Genomic DNA, 20,431 nt, shown 5'->3' on the forward strand with positions numbered 1-20,431 from the left:
TATCAGTTTAAAGGAATTATGCACCTAGATTTGGCCTCTGGATTCTTAGCCAAAATTCCTACAAAGAGGTAGCACTTGAAAAACTGGAGAAAGAAAAACTTAGGACTAATCTTGATCTCCTACAAGCTTATCTTTATTATTAGATATTCTAAGACAATGATTTTGTTTTCTGTTTCTCTCTTTGACAAGAGATGATAATTTTCAGGTATGAATTTTAAAACAATAAGATGAAAAACCAGCTCTTTCTTTTAATGTTAAAAAATAAAATCTTGTCATAGACTACATCATGGATATTCAATATTTATTTCTAGGGGCTTCCCTGGTGGTGCAGTGGTTGAGAATCTGCCTGCCAATGCAGGGGACACAGGTTCGAGCCCTGGTCTGGGAAGATCCCACATGCCGCGGAGCAACTAGGCCCGTGAGCCACAACTACTGAGCCTGCTACTCTGGAGCCTGTGCTCCGCAACAAGAGAGGCCGCGACAGTGAGAGGCCCGCGCACCACGATGAAGAGTGGCCCCCACTTGCCGCAACTAGAGAAAGCCCTCGCACAGGAACGAAGACCCAACACAGCCATAAATAAATAAATAAATAAATTTATTAAAAAAAAAAAAAAGAGTCCAACAGGATTTTGAAAAAATATATATATATATTTATTTCTATAATATAGTATCAGCATATATATTAGTATCAAAAGGACACTCTCTATGGCCAAGGGAATTTACATGTTGTGTTCTGACAATACCACGATTGAAAGAGTTCAGGACTGGGAATGAATATACGTGCTTTCTCATTCACGTATAGTCACATTCCCTACCTGTTTGGCAAATTCCTCCAATTCCCTGGAGGTCAGCCTTCTCACCTGGAGAAAGAGAGGTTCCGATCAGATGAACTTGAAGGTCATTTCCAACTCTAAAATTGTATGACTCACTAATTCAGCTGTCTACTCTTAATAACATAGTTAAAATGAGGTTGGCTTTGGAGTCTATATTTACAGACCAGGCACCTCTGGCAAGATAAAGCTTTCAAGGAGCCAAGCTGGCAGTGAGATAAGGAAGCCAAGGGGAATTGTTGATGTTGCTGGTAAAGAAGCACGATGGTTCTCCATCAAAGAGGCCCCCAAGCAACCGGGGCTGTGCCCATAGTCACATGACCCAGAGACCAATACTCAGAAGTCCTTGTGAAGGAGGGTAATGCTCACTAAAATGCTGCCCTCTCTATGGCTCTGTGCTCAGATGGACATAGGATCAGAACCTGTACTGAGAGCCGACCCAGATGTGGGGAAGATATCTGTAAGCCTCAATCTCCACATCTATAAGATGGGCACTGAAAACCATACACCTCCTTGGGTTTTTGTGAAAGTTAAATAGTGGTTGAAAATCACTTAGCATAATATCTCATTATTTTTAGCAGTTTTTATAGATCTCTCTGACTTTCAGACAGAACAGAATCTGCATGGAGGTCTACCTACACCATATGTTTTAGAAACACTAAATCATTCCAACAGCAGGTCCAAAGATGTTCTCAATAGGTAACAATTTACTTCCTTAAAGTGTTTGGTTTTATTAAAACAAGCAAAACAAAGGTAATAAGTTTCTGCATTTAGCTGAGCATTGGTGGGCACATAATTATAACCAAGCTCCATGAATCTGACAGCCAATTTCAAGCTGGATTTTATGGAAGTGTATGCACATCATGCTGCCCTGTTTGGAACACAGATGACATACAAATACAGCAGCACTAAAATTCAGTGAACCACTTAGAGGCCCACAGAACACCAAAAACAACTTCAGTATACAGACTGCAAGCCTGGAATCCCCACAACGTTGATGTTTGTCATTGGTCATGCTGGGCAGGCCGGTCTCTGCCTTCTGATCTAATCAACTTCAGAATGACTGTGAAGCTGACAGCTATGTCAGAGCAAGTGAAAAAATAGATTCAGAACAAAGGGGAGACCCATCTCTCTAGGGCAACTCCCTCTGGAACATACACTAAGCTTCAGTGGAATGTATAAATATTTCATTCAATATTTTGTATGACATTCCTCCCATGATTTACATATGTCTGACCCATTACTTTAAAAAGTACATTAATGTCCCCTGTCAACAGTGTCTCCTCTATCTGCCCACCTCTCTTCCTTACTGAGCCAGGGGAATTGGAACCCTAAACAGAATCTGTGTCTGTTCTGTATAACAACACAGGGTATTGAAACTGAACAGGACCCTGTTGGTCTCATGGGCACAAAAGCCTTTCTGTGTCCCCCATTTCTTGATTACAGGAAATAGGCTTCATTCAGCCTCCATGACCTTCCCTGAGTTCCAAAGGGCAGGTCCAAACAGTTGTTAATCAGGGAAGGGAGGGGACAGGGAGACAAAGGAGGAGCAGTCAAGAAACAGTAGCGCAGCGTTGGGGCAGGGTCCTGGTTCCCCCTCAAATGATACACATAACAATATCTTTGAGCTGTTTTGCAGATACTGAAACCCCCACCAGGTGGGAGAAGTTAACTGTATGCTGCCCACAAGCACATAGACCCCAGAACGGTTGGAACCAGAAGGTTGATGATGCTGACTCCCAATTACCTCACCACCAACCAATCAGAAGAATGTCCATGAGCTAATGACGCCCTCTTTGAACCATTCCTATAAAACTCCTCACTACCCCCTCCGGGTCGGGACACAGAGTTTTCAGGGCATTAGCGTGCTGTGGCCTCCTTTGCCTGGCAAAGCAATAGAGCTATTCTCTTCTACTTCACCCAAAACTCTGTCTCTGAGATTTAATTCAGTGTTGGGGTACAGAGGCTGGATTCGGTTTCAGTACTAAAATATAAACTCATTTATTTTCTTTTTGTAGAAGTGTACCTTCCCTCGGAACAGCTGCTTCTCCAGGATGTTTTCTGTGTTTTGCTTTCTTTCATAATATTTGAGAGAGATGAGAGTGGCTTCTGGAAAAATGGCATGTGGAGGAAATGAGACCCTGCACTTTCTATTTCTTTTGGGATCTGAAAGGGAGCAGTGAGAGAAATGGGGGACATGCATGGAGAGAGAGGGAGGGAAGACGGGAGTTGGTGTGAAGCTGTTAGAAGGAGCTAGGGGTCCCTTTCCGATCTCACAGCTGGGCCAGGGGATTCAAGGACACGAAATGGGCAGGATCCACATGGCCTCCTTCAACTGCTGACTTTTGTCTTTGCAAATTATAAGAAAACAAATTCCACTATAAAACTCTTATAGGAAAACATAGGAAGAACACTCTGACATAAATCACAGCAAGATCTTTTTTGACCCACCTCCTACAGTAATGGAAATAAAGACAAAAATAAACAAATGGGACCTAATGAAACTTAAAAGCTTTTGCACAGCAAAAGCTTTCGTCTATAAACAAGACGAAAAGACAACCCTCAGAATGGGAGAAAATATTTGCAAATGAATCAACGGATAAAGGATTAATATCCAAAATATACAAACAGCTCGTGCAGCTCAATATTAAAAAACAAACAACCCAATCCAAAAATGGGCAGAAGACCTAAATAGACATTTCTCCAAAGAAGACATACAGATGGCCAAGAGGCACATGAAAAGATGCTCAACATCACTAATTATTAGAGAAATGCAAATAAAAACTACAATGAGGTATCACCTCACATCAGTTAGAATGGGCATCATCAGAAAATCTACAAACAACAAATGCTGGAGAGGGTGTGGAGAAAAGGGAACCCTCTTGCACTGTTGGTGGGAATGTAAATTGATACAGCCACTATGGAGAACAGTATGGAGGTTCCTTAAATAACTAAAAATAGAATTACCATATGACCCAGCAACCCCACTACTGGGCATATACCCAGAGAAAACCATAATTCAAAAAGACACATGCACCCCAGTGTTCATTGCAGCACTGTTTACAATAGCCAGGTCATGGAAGCAACCTAAATGCCCATCAACAGACGAATGGATAAAGAAGAAGTGGTACATATATACAATGGAATATTACTCAGCCATAAAAAGGAACGAAATTGGGTCATTTGTAGAGATGTGAATGAACCTAGAGACTGTCGTACAGAGTGAAGTAAGTCAGAAAGAGAAAAACAAATATCGTATATTAACACATATATGTGGAATCTAGAAAAATGGTATCGATGAACTGGTTTGCAAGGCAGAAATAGAGACCCAGACATAGAGAACAAACATATGGACACCAAGGGGGAAAAGTGGCAGGGGATGAACTGGTAGATTGGAACAGACATATATACACTAATATGTATAAAATAGATAACTAATAAGAACCTGCTGTATAAAAAAAAATTAATTTAATTAAAAAAAAATTCCAGTGTTTAAGTAGATTGGAATAAATGCAATATATGATTAAGCATAATCTCCACCCGGTGATTTTCACATGTTAATGATGACGCTACTTAGATTTAGAAACATGTGGGCCAGAACACTATAGCGTACCAAACAAGTCAGGAAACACAGGATTTAAAATATGAATTACGTTTTTTAATAATATGATAACTATGATTTTTGTTAACCTCCAGACACCTCTTCAGGGAACTGGCTCAAAATTTAAAACAATGGAGTCAATTGCTCATCCGGAAAAAGCACAATGGATATACCATTTCCCCATTACCAGATATTTTGGAAACTCTCAAGTGTTCCTGGTCCCCCAAGTATAAACAGAGCTGCACTGATGGAGAACAAATGCTCCCAAGTGGATTTGCATTTTCTCATTCAGTGAAAGGTTCCTGTGCAGGTAGGTCCCTGGTCAGGTTGCCCTCCTGTTTGTCCCTTGCAGCCCCTCCTTCCCCATCCCCCACAAGAGAGGTTCCTTGGTGCACAGGTTCCCAGGTTCCTTGTGTTTCCCAGGTTCCTGGGCCTGCTGGCTTCTACCTGGTTTCCATCTGGCTGGAGACTGGATAGCAAGGAGAAGGAAAACGTTATTCCCTCCTTCTTCCCTGCTTTTGGAGGCTTCTCTGTCAGCAAGTAGTTTCAGCTTTTACCACTCGGCACTGGTCCAGGGCCACAACAGCATAAGTTTTCCCATCTGCCTCAGCAGGGGGGGGATGGTGGCTTCCTGCTGTTGACAATCTCAGGGATCCCTGTTTGGTTCCTCAGTTCCTTCATCATCTGTGTAGACAATTCCCTACATCACATTCCTTTTTGTTTTTTTTTAAATTAGCATAGATTCTGTATTTCTGGCTGGACTTTCACTGACACAGCTCCATAGTCACTGACAGACTACTCATTTTTCCTTCATTCATTCATCATTTCTTGAGTCCCTGTATGGGGCACGTACCATTTTAGTTGCTAGAGATACTGCAGTGGCTGTTCTCATGAAGCTTCATAAGTTCCAGGAAAAGAGACAAAAAACAAAAAATGTAGAATAATAGATAATCGTTGTGAAGGGTAGAGAAGGAACACCAGGCGATGCGAGGGTGGAACTGAGCACGACTTTAGCTGGGAGAGTCAGGGGAAGAGTTTCTGAGGAGCCTCCATTTGACCCGAGATGTGACGGATGAGAGGGGCCCAGCTACGTAGCGGAAAAAATATTCCAGGCAAAGACAAAGAAACTCAAGCAGAAGGAGCTTAGAATAGTGGAGCGAGAGAGAAGCAGGGAAGGGAAAGCTTGGAAGAGCAGGCAGAGGTCAGGGTGGAGGGAGAAGGCTGATCATGGAGGTAAGAGTGTGAATTTTATTTTTCTAAGTGGGTTTGGAAAACATTGGAGAGTTTTAGCAGCAGTAGGGGTCATGAGTACTTGACAGTTTTAGAAAATCACTGTGACTGCTTTTTGGGGAGTGGGTTAAGAGAGGGCAGTGTGACTGCGGAGAGAGGAATCACCTCTGTTGCCAGGTGACTGTGGTGGTGATGGTTGGATGAGAGTGGAGAGGTGGCTGTCTAACCACCATGAGAAGGGGCAGCAGACGGGTTGCTGATGGTGAGAAAAAGAGAAGAACGAAGTGACTGTGATGTGGTTTTTTGTTATTTTGTTTGTTTGTTTCAATCCATTTTTTTTTCTGATTGTTTTTTTTATTCTACATTTTTTAATTGAAGTACAGTTGATTTACAACTTTGTGTTTATTACTGCTGTACAGCAAAGTAATTCAGTTATGTATAGATAAACATTCTTTTTTTTAATATTCTTTTCCATTATGGTTTATCATAGGCTATTGAATATAGTTTTCTGTGCTATACAGTAGGACCTTGTCTATCCATTCTATATATAAAAGCTCAAAATGACTGTGATATTTGAGTAGCTAGATGGATACTGAAACCAAAAACCACTCCTCATCATATTTCTGTTGCCTTACTTGAGTTAACTTTCTTTTCTTGAGAAGTATTCATACATGGATATTAACCAATATAAAATATAAATAAATATTTGTTTCATTCCCCAATGTGTTAGTCTGAAAACTTTCAAACCTCTGGGAATGTTATAAGGACAGTGCTATAAACACCCACATCTTACTTTGCCTAGATTCACCCATTTTAACATTTTGCTACACCTATTTTGTCTTACGTTCTCTCTCTGTAACCCCACACACGTACATAGACAGATTTTTACTGAAACATTTACGAGAAAGAAGCAGCCAATGACACTTCCCCTCTTGATTATTCAGCATAAATCTTCTAAGAACAAGGACCTTCTCCTGTAGAACTGTGCAAAATTCCCATGAATTTTGATTATCATGTAACACTATTAGCTAACATAAAGGGCTCCTATTCAAATTTCCCTGATAGTCCTCCAAAAAGAAAAAAAAATATGTTTCTCATAGCCCTTAGGACACTAAAAAAAAAAAGGAAACCCAGTATCCAGTAGTGAAGGATTATTTGTTTCTCATGTACCTGTAGTCTCCTTTAATCAAAAATAAAACATTTATTTATTTATTTATTTATTTATTTATTTAGGCTGCGCCAAGTCTTAGTTGTGGCACACGGGATCTTCGTTGCGGCATGTGGGCTTCTTAGTTGCAGCATGCGGACCCTTAGTTGCAACATGCATGTGGGATCTAGTTCTCCGACCAGGGATTGGAGTCGGGCCCCCTGCATTGGGAGTGTGAAGTCTTACCCACTGGACCACTGGGGAAGTCCCAATCTTGACTTTTTTTGAATAGTGCAAACCTGTTAAAAGCTCCTCAATGGGGATTTGTCTGATTGTTTCCTCATGATTGGATTGAAGGCAAACTTTGGCAGGATTACTACCTAGGTGATACCATGCCCTTCTTAGGGTTATCAGTCAAGAAGCACTTGGATCTGATTATGGGTGATGCTAAGTCTGATCACTTAGTTAAGAAAGTGGCTTTTGGTTTTAACCAACACAATTCTTAACAGCCTTTGCCAGCTTCTTCCATCCTTAATTCTTCTCTACATTAATCTCTTATTGCTATTTAAAATGTGGGAGTAGCCACTCTATAGAATGTGCATAAAAAATGTCCACTCCCTTTAGGAACATTCAAGGTGGATGGCTCTCTGGAAACATAGGGACATCAGTAACAGTGACAGTGAAAGAAGACACTGTGTGTGTCACTCATCTTAAACAAGCAACTGGGGCCAGTTTCCATCAGCAATAATTCCTTGGAGAAGAGTTAGAACATAGTGTGAGTAAAATGATACACAGACCTCTATTTCAGTGATCAAAGAAAGTGGATTCTTCCATGCATAGTGTCAATCATTTGCTTGAAATAAGTGTCCCCAGCTAATTCTGGGAAAGGAAACTTACATGTAATGAGCAAATATTTATGCCAGACAAAATGCTGGATATTCTTGTATTTGTTTTCTCAATTAACCCTCAGGAAAACCTCATTATTTTGTAAGGAGTGATGGAGACTCAGGAAGATCCTTTAAGTTTCAGGAGCTCAGATTCTCAAATGTAATTCTCAGTATCAATTCTCAAATACTCAAGGTTAATATGTGCCAATTTATCATTTGAATCTATGTCTTAAATGTAGATACTTTCCAGCCAAGCCTTGCAGCTTCACAGAGCATATCCTTTAGCAACAATGTTTAGAGTCATCACACTTTTCCTTGATTACAATCATGAAAGGGGATGGAAATAAATTAAGAAATTAATTAGAATACAAAAACACCTGGCTTTTTATCTCATCCCTTAAAGAAAGGTGGGAAAAGAAGAAGATACTGTTTTCTTTTTTTCCTTTCAACTATAATACCTTCTGGAAAATTACAAATAATCAGTCACTGAGAACTGGAAATATAACACTGTGTTTAAAATCTGAATGTAAGTTAAAATCAGTTATATAATGAATGCAAGTGTTACTTAAATTTTTTTTATCATCGTTTTCTCTGTAAAATTCTTTCCTGTAATTTTTAATTCATAGAAGCAATATTTGATGGCTGGCTGGTATTGTTAAGCCCATTTAAAGGTTTACTACTTAAATCCAAAGTCATTGACTGGTCTACGGAAAATTGGTCCATACAACTGAGGGCAATGGAAAAATTGGCAGGAATAGTATATATTCATTCTTTCCAATTACTACAACTGAACTACAGGCCAATTACAGTTGAGAATAACAATAACTGTTGAACATTCTTTCTAAAAATCCTAAGACTAAGTAGAATTGAGTAAGATACAGCTCCTATCCTTAAGTGGCTCATAATAATCTATTTAGCCTGTAACTTCTTGATCCAGGAATAATAGCAAGAACTATTTCAACAACGTTTCTTTCAACACATTACGTTGGGAAAAAATCCCCTCCATTTGTCATATCATGTCATTTTTTCAATCATCCTCAACTTTCTCAGGAACTGTGCCTCTTAAGACAAATTTTAAGCAAGTGGGGAAAGTGGAAGACTTGAAATATAAAAACAAAATGAATAAATATTTTCTTAGTGCAATCAGTTTGTTTGTTTTATATCACTTTCTAACATGTCTGGAATATTACAGCTTCATGAGTAATGCAACAACAATAAGCAGTTTTAGGCAAAGAAAAAAAAATAACCTTCATACTTCAAGTTTCCTCACCTTTCAATTTTAGAAAATTGGTGCTTTGCAGTGTTTTGATTTTGCTTATTTTGACTGTTTGTCTTCCTTAAAGCATTAAGATCAGCAAGTAGATAAAGTGTTTATAAAATATTTAATTTAAAAATACAGGAATTTTCCCTGGAGGATCTCCAATTCTTTAAAAAATTGACTCTCCAGTTATCATGTCTTTATTTGATAAGCAAAAGACCAGGGGTTTTGATATTTGGGAGGGATAAAACTTAGATACGCAGACTATTTGAATAAAATTTCCTAGAATGACATAATAGTCAGCATGACAGCGGGAGAGAACAAGGGCAAGAGACAAAGACCAGAGAAAGACAGATGGATTTCTGAATTTCATTCTGTACTTTAAATTCCTGAAATGCCCCTCTTCCTATCCCCTTATAAACATTAACACCATTTGAAAAATGAATAAACACAAGAAAACTGAATGGACATGTTTCAAGAAAGGAGAAGATTTTTGAGTTCTATTCCAGCTCAGAAATCATTCAGCTTCTGAGAATTTGGAAAATTCTCTGGTAATTGTGTCTCCGTAAATGAGGGGATTGGACTAACCTCTCTTCAGCTCGAAGATTTCACAACTTCATGATTGGAAGTTTAAAGAACTTTTCAGTAGCCCATTGCTCATGGGTATAGAGTATCTCTATGGCCTAGGAAGAATCTGAGATTATCTGACACAGCTTTATAATTTTTAGAATAATAGCTAAATTCCTTTTCTATGTGCTTATTTCTTAAGCAGTATGTGTGTGTTTGTGTGTGTGTGTGTGTGTGTGTAGTTTTATATCAAAAATATTAAAAACTTACCATCTCTTATCCTGCAATAAATTTAATTTGGACATAAGACTTTGGCAATTGATTCTTGGACCCTAAAACTCCCAGTCAGCCAACTGAGCCAGGTCATCCCAAACATCTCATTAAGCTCTCAATAATATGAACAAACATTTTGTGCATTTGAATTTTTGGTCACCACTTACAGTGTTATGTTGGGATTTTACTAATATATCTGAGTGTATGTATGTATTTATCTAAGCAAATATAAAGTCAAAAGTGGTTGCTTTCTTTCTTTTAGTGTGAAAAGTTTCTGAATTGTCAGTAGAGAGGTCAAGAGACAGGTTCTTATTTCAAATATTCCACTGGACTTTCTGGATGCCTCCAGATCCTTTCTGCTGCAGGAATATTTCCTGATCAATGGTTTCACAGTTGCAGGACACTGGCCAGACAGTCCCAAGAGAGCCATCGTTGTAAAGCCATTAAAGAAAGAAATATATTCAGATGGTGTCAATAATTTCTAACACCTAACTATTGGAAATTCTCACAGACACAATGCAAATGGGCTCTCTCAAACAATTCTCCATCCTAGTTTCTTCCTCAGCATTTTTACAGACAGAATTTTTTTTCTCTCCCCAGTTGAACAAGAAAGAACAAAAGTAGATTCCCCAAAGGAGGAATCATTCGTACTAAGTTTCTTTATGTAGGTCACCTCTGATGTGTTCTTGGTTGCATTTCAACTGCTAAATTTCCCATGTCAAGCTTTCAGTTCTGATGGCTCTGCACATAAATTCTATTGCTTTCCAAAAGAATAATTGTTTAAGTTCCCTGTTTGAATGTTGAAGGATGTTATATGTTCCACAGATGTTCAATACATTATTGGTCATGTTAGTAGTATGATACAAAATACTAAAATATTTTACATGGAGGTGTCTCTGTGTACATTATAATATGTTAACAGGAAAAACTGTTGTTCATTAAACTAATTTAAGGAGAGTGACTATCACCTATATTCAAATAGACTGTAAAAGTATATCCTTTGTTGTTACCAGTCTACCGTACACCAGGTTAGTTTCCCTAACTTTTTCCCTTCTCCAGATTTACGTCTTATAAATATCTCTTGAGCCCATGTCCTCTGCTCTATTCCAAATGTCATTGGTTCAGTTTAAACCTTTGGCAAACCATTCTACACCTTCCATCTTCAGATCTATCCTCTACTCTACCATCATATGTTTCTAAAAAATAGATCTTGTCAATTCACCTCTGCTTAGGAAAATTCCCTCTTTCCTCACTAACTATGAAAAAAGATTCAAACACCCTGACATGGCATTCGAAATCTCTGATAATGTGTTGTTAATTTATTTACTCAGTCTCATCCATTTGTGTGTTCATCAGTCAGCAATAGGATGAAAGTGCCCCTGCTAAAATATTTATTGCCCAGAAGAATATAAGCTCCACAAGGGTGTGGATTCAGATTATTTCTTTCACTAATGTCTACTAAACATCTAGAACCCTATGTGAATGAAAAATATTGCCTGCCATATCAGTAAACAAAGCATGTTGCAACCATCAAGCCATCACATTACAGCCACCCCTACGGTGAGCCCTGAGGGAACTCAGGATAGAAACGTAATGCCTACCATCAAATCATCAGACACTGCAGCCACCCCCCACTCCACCTAAGAAAACTCAGGATGAGAAAGCACAGGATACTGGCCCCAGATAGCTGAGGTGCATTTCAAAGGAGTGATTTCAGTGAGCCAGCCTCTTGCGTCTTGCTATACATAGAAAAGTGCTAAATTCCTTAACTTGAGATGTCTAGTTTTCTTTAATTAACAATAATCTTTGATATTCTACCTGATCTTTGTTGCAAAAACTCCTGTATATCCTGGCTCTCCTCTTGCCTCTTCGGCGCAGTCCCTTGGAGTTATCTGAGATGCTGTGTCCAAGGCTTAAGTCCTCAGTTTTGTCCACCAAATAAAACATAACTCTCAACTTTTAGGTTGTGCATTTTTTTTCAGTCGACACATATTTGGCATTAGGTAGATGCTTAACCGATATTTTTAGAATTAATAAATTTAGCAAACTTGCTGAGTGCTTATTATGTGTGACATAGAGAGCCTGGCATTGGGAATCTGTGATGAAAGCCATTGTCTCTATTTTTAAGGAGCTGGTCAGTGAAATTGACATTTCTAATGAATTCAGTGTGTATCTGTACATATCACTCTGGTTTCTGTAGGAAGCAGAGTCATAATTCATTGATCTGTATATCCTTTGTTGCAAACTAAGTATTCATTAAATGTTTACTAAATAAATTAAGCTAAGAATGCAATTAGGGCAGAATGTCTGAAGGCTGTGGTAGGCAAAATAATCTACCACCCCACCCCCGCCAAATATTACCAGATCCTAATTCCAGGAACCAGTGAATATGTTACATTACATGATAAAGGTGAAACATTTGCAGATGTGATTAAAGATTAGGAAGCTGGAGAGGGGGAAATTATACCAGATTATCCAGGGGAGCCCATTCTAATCACATGAGCGTATAAAAGTTGAAGAGGAGGGAAAAAGAGGGAGTCAGAGAGAAAGTACTTGAGAAGGACGACTCAATTTGTCATTGCTGGCTTTGAAGATGGAGGAATGGGAACAAGAACCAAGGAGTGTGGAGGTTTCTAGAAGAGCTGGGAACAGTCCTCGGCTGAGTCAAAAAGAAAACGGGTCCTACAACTAACTGCAGGGAACTGAATTCTGCGAGCAGCTCAAATGAGCAGGAAAAGGAGCCTCCAGGAAGGAATGTAGCCCTGCCAATTCCTTGATTTCAGCCTGTTGAGATGCTTATCAGACTTATGACCTACAAAATTTGTGTTGCTTTAAGCCACTGAGTTTGTGGCAATTGTTATGGCAGCAGTAGAAAACCAATACAGAACTCGCCATATCCTTGGAAGACTGACCAAAGTGAACCTTTGCCTTGGGTTCCTGTGACCAAAAAGAAAACGATCATCCTTGAAATTCTGACAGTACAATCTCAACATTTTTTGCAAAGGACATACACAGATAAAAAATTAGCTACATTTCCTGATAAAACAAAAGTGTTCTTCCAAAATGGAATTTAGGTAAACCATTTTCCAAGATGACGATGGCTTATTGAATCATTAGTGTCCTAGGACATCAAGCTGTACTATAAAAAATCTATACATAAGTAGCCTTTGAAATGTGTTTTCAAATTTTTATGCCCTTGAAGGCTAACTTTGACACCAGGGAGATTCTGAGTTACAGTTTTCCTCTCAGTCCAGAGATCAGCAGAAAAGGACCACAAAACAATGGCCCAAGAATGACATTTTGTAAGTCAGACAAAGACAAATATCATATGATATCACTTACATGTGGAATCTAAAAAAATGATACAATTAAATTTATTTACAAAACAGAAACAGACTCACAGACATAGAAAACAAACTTATGGTTACCAAAGGGGTAGAGATAAATTAGGAATTTGGGATTAACAGATACACACTAATATATATAAAATAGATAAACAACAAGGACCTACTGTATAGCACAAGGAACTATATTCAATACCTTGTAATAACCTATAATGGAAAAGAATTTGAATATATATATATATATATATATATATATATATATAAAACTGAATCACTCTGCTGTACAGTTGAAACTAACACAACATTGTAAATCAACTATATTTCAATTTAAGAAAAGGAGGTAAGGAAGCACAAGGCTATGAATTAAATAGGAAATTTCCTTAGCCATGAAAAAACAAGTTGACACCAGGCTGCCATTTACATCTGTGTAGATCACAATGGGCAAGTTGTAGCTAAAATGCAGGTCACACCTGCTCACCAAGCCATGTGCTCTGGCCTGAGGCAGTGACCCTCCCAGAGGAAGGGGCCTCCGGATGGCAACATCCTAAGGCTGAACAGATTATGTAAGGTACAACTTCACAAAGTCTACTGCAAGAACAGCATCACCTGAAGATGTGTTATGCAGTGGCCCTAGACGTAGTTTTGTTGCGTGCTTGCCTAGAATTCTCCAGGCAGGCTGCCTTCCCCCAGAAGGTTAGTGTTTTCTAATTCTTGCAATGACATCACATATGCTAACAGTGGCTCTGGTTCAGCCTCATAGAGGAAATATGTGTTTGCTTTTTATGTTATTGTAGCCAGATACAGAAAAGTAAAAAAGGACACTAAACTTGGGTTTGTGGGGAAAAGAAAGTGGTCTTAGTGTCCCACTCTCAAAAAACGCTATGGAGGTCTTAAGTCTCTGTCCCAGGTAGAACCCAAATATAATTTCAGGAGTTTAAGGCATCCTCCATGGTGCATGGTACAGTCTTTCTCAAGCTAGAAGGCATGAAAATGGAAAATCCACCCAGAACCATTCCCTTATTCTAAGTGTGGACTCCCCTCCAGAATTTCCCTGCTTTGGGTCTCTGTTCAGTGCTTTCTGATAGCTGTTCTTTACATTTTGCCCAGAGTTTAGTGTTATCTATAGAAAGGTTGGTCTAATATGAGTTGCTCTATCGTATTGGAAGCAGAAACCATCCCTAGCTTCACTTTTGTTAAATGTGTCCAGGTGTCATTCCGAGGGTCCAGATTGAAGCCTTTGTCTTGGCATATGATCCAATCTAACATCTTACTGTACTGAGCTTTTGGGCTTCAAGAATTGAAAAAAATATGGTCACCCTACCCATAAGACACAGTAGCAAGTAAACTGTATCTTCCAGAAGACAAATCAAGAATAAGGACTCATGAGATAGCAGGAAGGGTTTGTTTCTATCTACCTTTTACCATATGAGAGAGCATTCTATCTGAAGACACCCTGGGGAGGGGAACCTATTTCTATGTTAATTATGATAATACTCTGCCTAAGCACTCTTTTGCTAAAATTTAATCCCATTTTCTCTCTTCCTGTACTTTGTATAAATTGATATTGTGTTCCTTTCTTCCCTAAATTTAGCCTTTATATACTTCAAGAGAATTAGGAAATCATCCCTTAGTCATATCTTCTAGATTGAGTAACCCTAATTCCTCTTTCTCCAATCATAAGTACTATTTCACTTCATTTTAATCATTTGCTGTGCTCCTTCACTCTGAACAGCATTCCAAATCACTTTTTGAAAATACAAGCCTGACCCTATGACACCAAAACGCCATTCCTAGGTACATACTCAAGAAAAATGAGTGCCTATGTCCACACGAAGATCATGGCAAGAATGTTCTTAGCAGCTTTAATCCAAGTATCCATTCACAGAAAGATGGATAAACAGATTGGAAGAGATTCAGACAATGAACTACTACAAAGCTATGAAAATGAAAAGCAAACAAATAATAACTGAAAAAGATCATGGGTGAATCTCAAAACTATGTTTAGTGAAAGAAGTCAGACTCCCAAAAATGCACTCCACATAATTCCACTTTCACCCAGTACAACATGGGAAACGAATATATGGGGATAGAAGTGAAAAGATTGGGTTACCTCTGCGTGTGTATATATATGTATACATGGGGGCTGAGGGTGGGAGGGGTCCCTTTAGACTAGAGAAGGGATGAGGGAGCCTCCTGGGGGAGGTTGAAATGTTTAATATCTGGACATGGGTGGTGGTAATATGGGTGTACCCAGGCATGTATGTACGGATGTGTCTGTGGATGCATGCGTGTATGCATGTGTGTTTGTTTGTGGATGCAAATCAAAGCCAAACATTGCTCAACAAAGAAAGCCTTCCTCAATGATGAAAGACCCCCAAACTTAAATCTGCAGCCTCTGATCTTCCCAGCAACTCTTTGTACCACTTTCTAACAGAAATGAACACGGAAGAAAAAGTCTCAGGGACTCTTATGAAAATAGAGATTGTTTTAAACAGATCCATGAAAATATCAGCAAGACCCTTCCAGCTGGGAAAGTTCATCTGATGGAAGAATGTTGTCTACAGATGCTTCATAACATGTCTGCAAGCAACTTAAAAATCCTCAAAAAACAGTAATTAAATATGTCAACTTGACTGAATGCAATATCTCTGGGTTCCTGACTTAAAATGCCAGGTTGGAGAAGTGGGTATAAGCCTGGAAAAATGGACAAGGGCTTTGAGATAGGATAGCCCTGAAAGTGGGCCAATCTCCTGTCTCTACCTAGTTATGTTACCCCATGAAATCCTATTAACCTTGGAGGTGTTCAGTTGCCTCATCAGGAAAATGGGATATTCAGAAAAATGTCATAGCATTCTCTGAGAATTAGGTGAAATAATATATAAAAAGGGCTCAGTAAAATGTTGGTAGACAGAAGAGAAATTATTAATGCCATAAAATTTTTGACAAAGGAGGCAAGAATACACAATGGGGAAAGGAGAGTCTCTTCAATAAGTGGTGCTGGGAAAACTGGACAACAAAGAATGAGACGGGGCCACTGTCTTCCACCAAAAACAAAAATTAACTAGCAATGGATGAAAGACTTGAACGTAAGACCTGAAACCATAAGACTCCTAGAAGAAAACATAGGCCATAAACTCCTTGACATCAATCTTGGCAATTTTTCAGATTTGACACCACAAGCAAAGGCAATGAAGGCAAAAATAAACAAGAAGGACTATAGGAAATTAAAAAGCTTCTGCACAACAAAGGAAACCAGCAACAAAATAAAAAGCAACCTACTTTTTATGGAAGGAATGGGAGGAAATATTTTTAAATCATATGTCTGATAAGGGATTGATATCCAAAATATATAAAGCAACAGCAAACAAAAAGAAGAAAAAAATCAATTAAAAAATGGGCAGAAGATTTAAATAGACATTTTTACAAAGAAGACATACAGATGGTCAACAGGTACGTGGAAAGACTCTCAACATCGCTAATCATCAGGGAAATGCAAAGCAAAACCACAATGAGATATCACCTCACACCTGTTAGAATGGCCAGCATCAAAAAGACAAGAAATCACAAGTGTTGATGAGGATGTGGAGGCAAGGGATCCCTTGTGAACTGTTGGTGGGAATATAAAATGGTACAACCGCTATAGTGGAGCTTCCTCAGAAAATTAAAAATAGAACTACCATATGATCCAACAATTCTACATCTGGGTATTTATCTGAAGAAAACAAAAACACCTGCACAGAAAGATATATGTACCCCCACGTTCATTGCAGCATTATCTACAGAGGGGCGTGGAAAATTGGGAGGTGATCATGGTTATGTCACTGTGTATATTTGTCAAAACTCACAGAACTGGACACTAAGAAGGGTGATATTTACTGCATGTAGATTATGCTTTAATAAAAATAAAAATAAATGACTATTCATGTTTTAAGACTTTGCCTTTCTATGAACTTGTTCAAACATATGAATATAATAAATCTGCCAGGGAAATTATTTTCCTAAAAACAGAAGCAGTGTTATTAAAATAACACTCTGAAAAGCAATATATTCCAATAAAGATGTTAAAAAAATAAATTAAGAAAAATAACACTGAGCAAATCTAGGAGTAAAATTTAGGAAGTGTATGCTAGGGAGTTTGGAAAGGTAAAAAAGGGATATAAATACAAAGTGTAGTAAGAGCTAGCCTTTGTTGTTGTTGTTGTTGTTTAATTTTATTGAAGTATAGTTGATTTACAATGCTGTGTTTAATTTCTGCTGTACAGCAAAGTGATTCAGTTTTATATATATTCTTTTCCATTATGGTTTATCACAAGATATTGAATATAGTTCCCTGGTCTCTATATAATAGTTAGAGCTAGACTTTGAAAGTCACCTCAAAGAAGATAAGGAAGGCAAGTGTCCCTACAAATCAGTTGACTCTAAATCTTGGAAATGTATTTAGATAATTCAATGAGAACTACTGTTCCACTCTTTAATTCACAGAATATACATAAACAGATCTTGCCATTAAAATATGTCATTGCAGAAGAAGAGCTCCACGGTTTCACGCTGATTTTGAAAACAGGAGAAGGTGTAGTAACAGAAGTAAGTATGAAGATAAGGATAATGGAGGGAAATACTGTATATTAGACAAGGGCTATCTGATGGTGCTCGCTCCCTTATCTGGACCTTTCCCTGACACCACGCATGCCAGGCCTCATTACATACAGGATCACTGAAAACAGAAGGTCAGGGGCAAGGATAAAGGACAAAGTATTTGTAAACAGAGAAAGGCAACCCTGTGTAATCAAAAAGCTTCATCTCCATTTGAAAAGGAACCATTACACTGAAATCCTTTCCCATTTTTATTGGATCTTTCAAGTCATTTATAAGAATAACACACAAAAAACTATCCTCTGGGTGTAATATAAATACCACTCATAATAAGCAAGAAACAAGATCCAGAAATATATTTGCTTCTCATGTTAGGAAATCAGGATGTAATATTTTACACAGTCAAGAACTCATTGGAGAAAGAAAAAGAACTATGAGGAAAAAAGTCAAGAGGCTCTTCTTTCTAAGCCACACTATTTATAATGCTCTTAAAGAGGTTTGTATATTGTGTAATCATGATGACTGAAACCACAATTTGCCATCAGTTCTATATTTAAAGAAAAAACTCTGGTGGTCTCCTAGCTCACATTTAATTAATGGAAAAATTTTCTTTATAGCTATTGGAATATTTTTCTACCTAATTCTTTTACTTGAAGACCAGCCAAGTGTCAGCCCCAACTCTGATCAAGCAAGCATAACCCCCTCCATGACATGCCATGGTATTCGCTGGCACAGGCTCAGATGGTGGGCTTTTTACATCACCAAAAGCAGTTCAAGTCCTCTGCCCCACACACCTTGCAGCTACCCACTAAATCTCCTTCAACTGATGCTATGTGAAGGTGATTCAAAAATAGTAAATATTCATACATAGGTTCAATCAAATACCTTCTTGAAAAAATAGAATTTACTTACATGGTGAAAGCACAATTTAGACATTCATCATTCACTAATTAATTCATTCAATTAATATTTATTGAGGACCTAATAATATATTCCAGGCACTATTCTAGGAACTAGAGAGAAACAATCATAGCCCATGCCCTCTAATAGGGGAGACAGACAATAAAGAACATAAACAAAATAAAAAAGGATCAACAGGGAAGACAAATACGACCACTGAAAGCTCAGAGCATCTAACCGCAGCCCAGTTGAAGTTCTACACCTATGTACAGCTAAAGAGTTTTATTTTTCACGCTGCCGGTAAAAGACACGCAGAGCTAACCAAAGCTATTCTGCTTACACCTCTTTTTAGGATCATTGTGGAATTCAAATGAGATTCAAATGTGCTGACCTGTCGCATAGTTTACACAAACCACTCTGAATTATTTTAATCTTTCATGTGGAACTGCTAAAAATTCTGCTCTCTTCCATGCTTTCCCATTCATATAGATAATAAATTAGATGATTTCCATTGTGTTCTTTTCGTTGTTGTGTGTATTTGTCCTCCCACCCGCTCTAACTCTTCTTTGGTAAACAAGAGAACCCCTAGCAAAAGAGCCTGCTCACAGAGATTCAGAGCCTCATTGTATTGGAACAGCAGAATTACACGAGGATTAAATAACCGAGCTGATCAATATACATCCTGGTTCTGACAACATCAAATGACCTGATGTGTTCACCCTCTTCCTCCCCTCCTAGGTCCAATTCCACAAGCCAACCTTCAAAGACGGGAGGTGAGGGGAAGGCAACAGTGACTGCTTTAAATCAGATATCAAATTTGTGGCAGCTCCTTAAAGCTATCACAGAAATGCTCGACTTGACCAGGTCAAATTTTATTTGTCTTGTACTTTTATCACTCTCAAAGTTAGTGCAACATGTTTGCCATAGAAATAAGGAAAACAAAAATGAACTGTCTCATTGGCATGTCAGATTAAAAACAAGTGGATTGATTTTATACTTTTGAAATAACCAGCTGGCTTGAAGCCTCTCCTACTTTCTCTGTTGAAAGATTCTTGTACTCTTGGGACTCAAAGAGAAGCATTAGGTTGGATAAATGTAGTACACAATTCTGTTCATGATGATGACAGCGGTAAACATTTACTGAGCACTATGTACTAACTATGTACTAGGGGTGACGCTACATGATTTGTGCACATTACCTTATTACGACTTCTCCTTCCTATTTGCTTATTAAATTGCTCTCACCCTCCTGAATCCTCCACTTTTTCCCGATCTATTTTTCTTCACTTATTTTAAAAATGCACTTGGCAAGGTATACCCACCAATTGCTACTTACCTAGAAAATCAAGTAATTAATACATGTGCTACACCTGAGTGGCTAAGCTCGGCTGAAGTTCCACAGAGAGACAGCTGGGTTCCACTGTGGATGTAAGATCACCAAACTCAAATGGGAGCACGGCATTGACTGGCAATCGTCGTCCATTTCTTCGATCAACTTAACTTGTCATCGTCTGCAACAAACTTCAACCTTTTCTATTCCTCTCAAAGAGCCAACTACTAACCCTTCAACTGCCCCTTTCTCCCTTAATCTCAGAAGATGACTCTGCCTTTTACTTTGGTGAAAAAAGTTGAAGCGACCAGATGGAAAAGCCTTCACTACCTTCTACTAAAACTATAAGTGCTACAGCTTCCTTTGTTTTTGACCTTCATGACCCCTCATGTTACTGCAGTGGGAAGCTCTTCCCATCATTTAAGCCCAATAAGCCCATTTCCTTCTTCTTCCTTTCCTATTATCTTCTTC

Source organism: Balaenoptera acutorostrata, chromosome 10 (assembly GCF_949987535.1).
Source record: "Balaenoptera acutorostrata chromosome 10, mBalAcu1.1, whole genome shotgun sequence".
NCBI classification, from domain to species: domain Eukaryota; kingdom Metazoa; phylum Chordata; class Mammalia; order Artiodactyla; family Balaenopteridae; genus Balaenoptera; species Balaenoptera acutorostrata.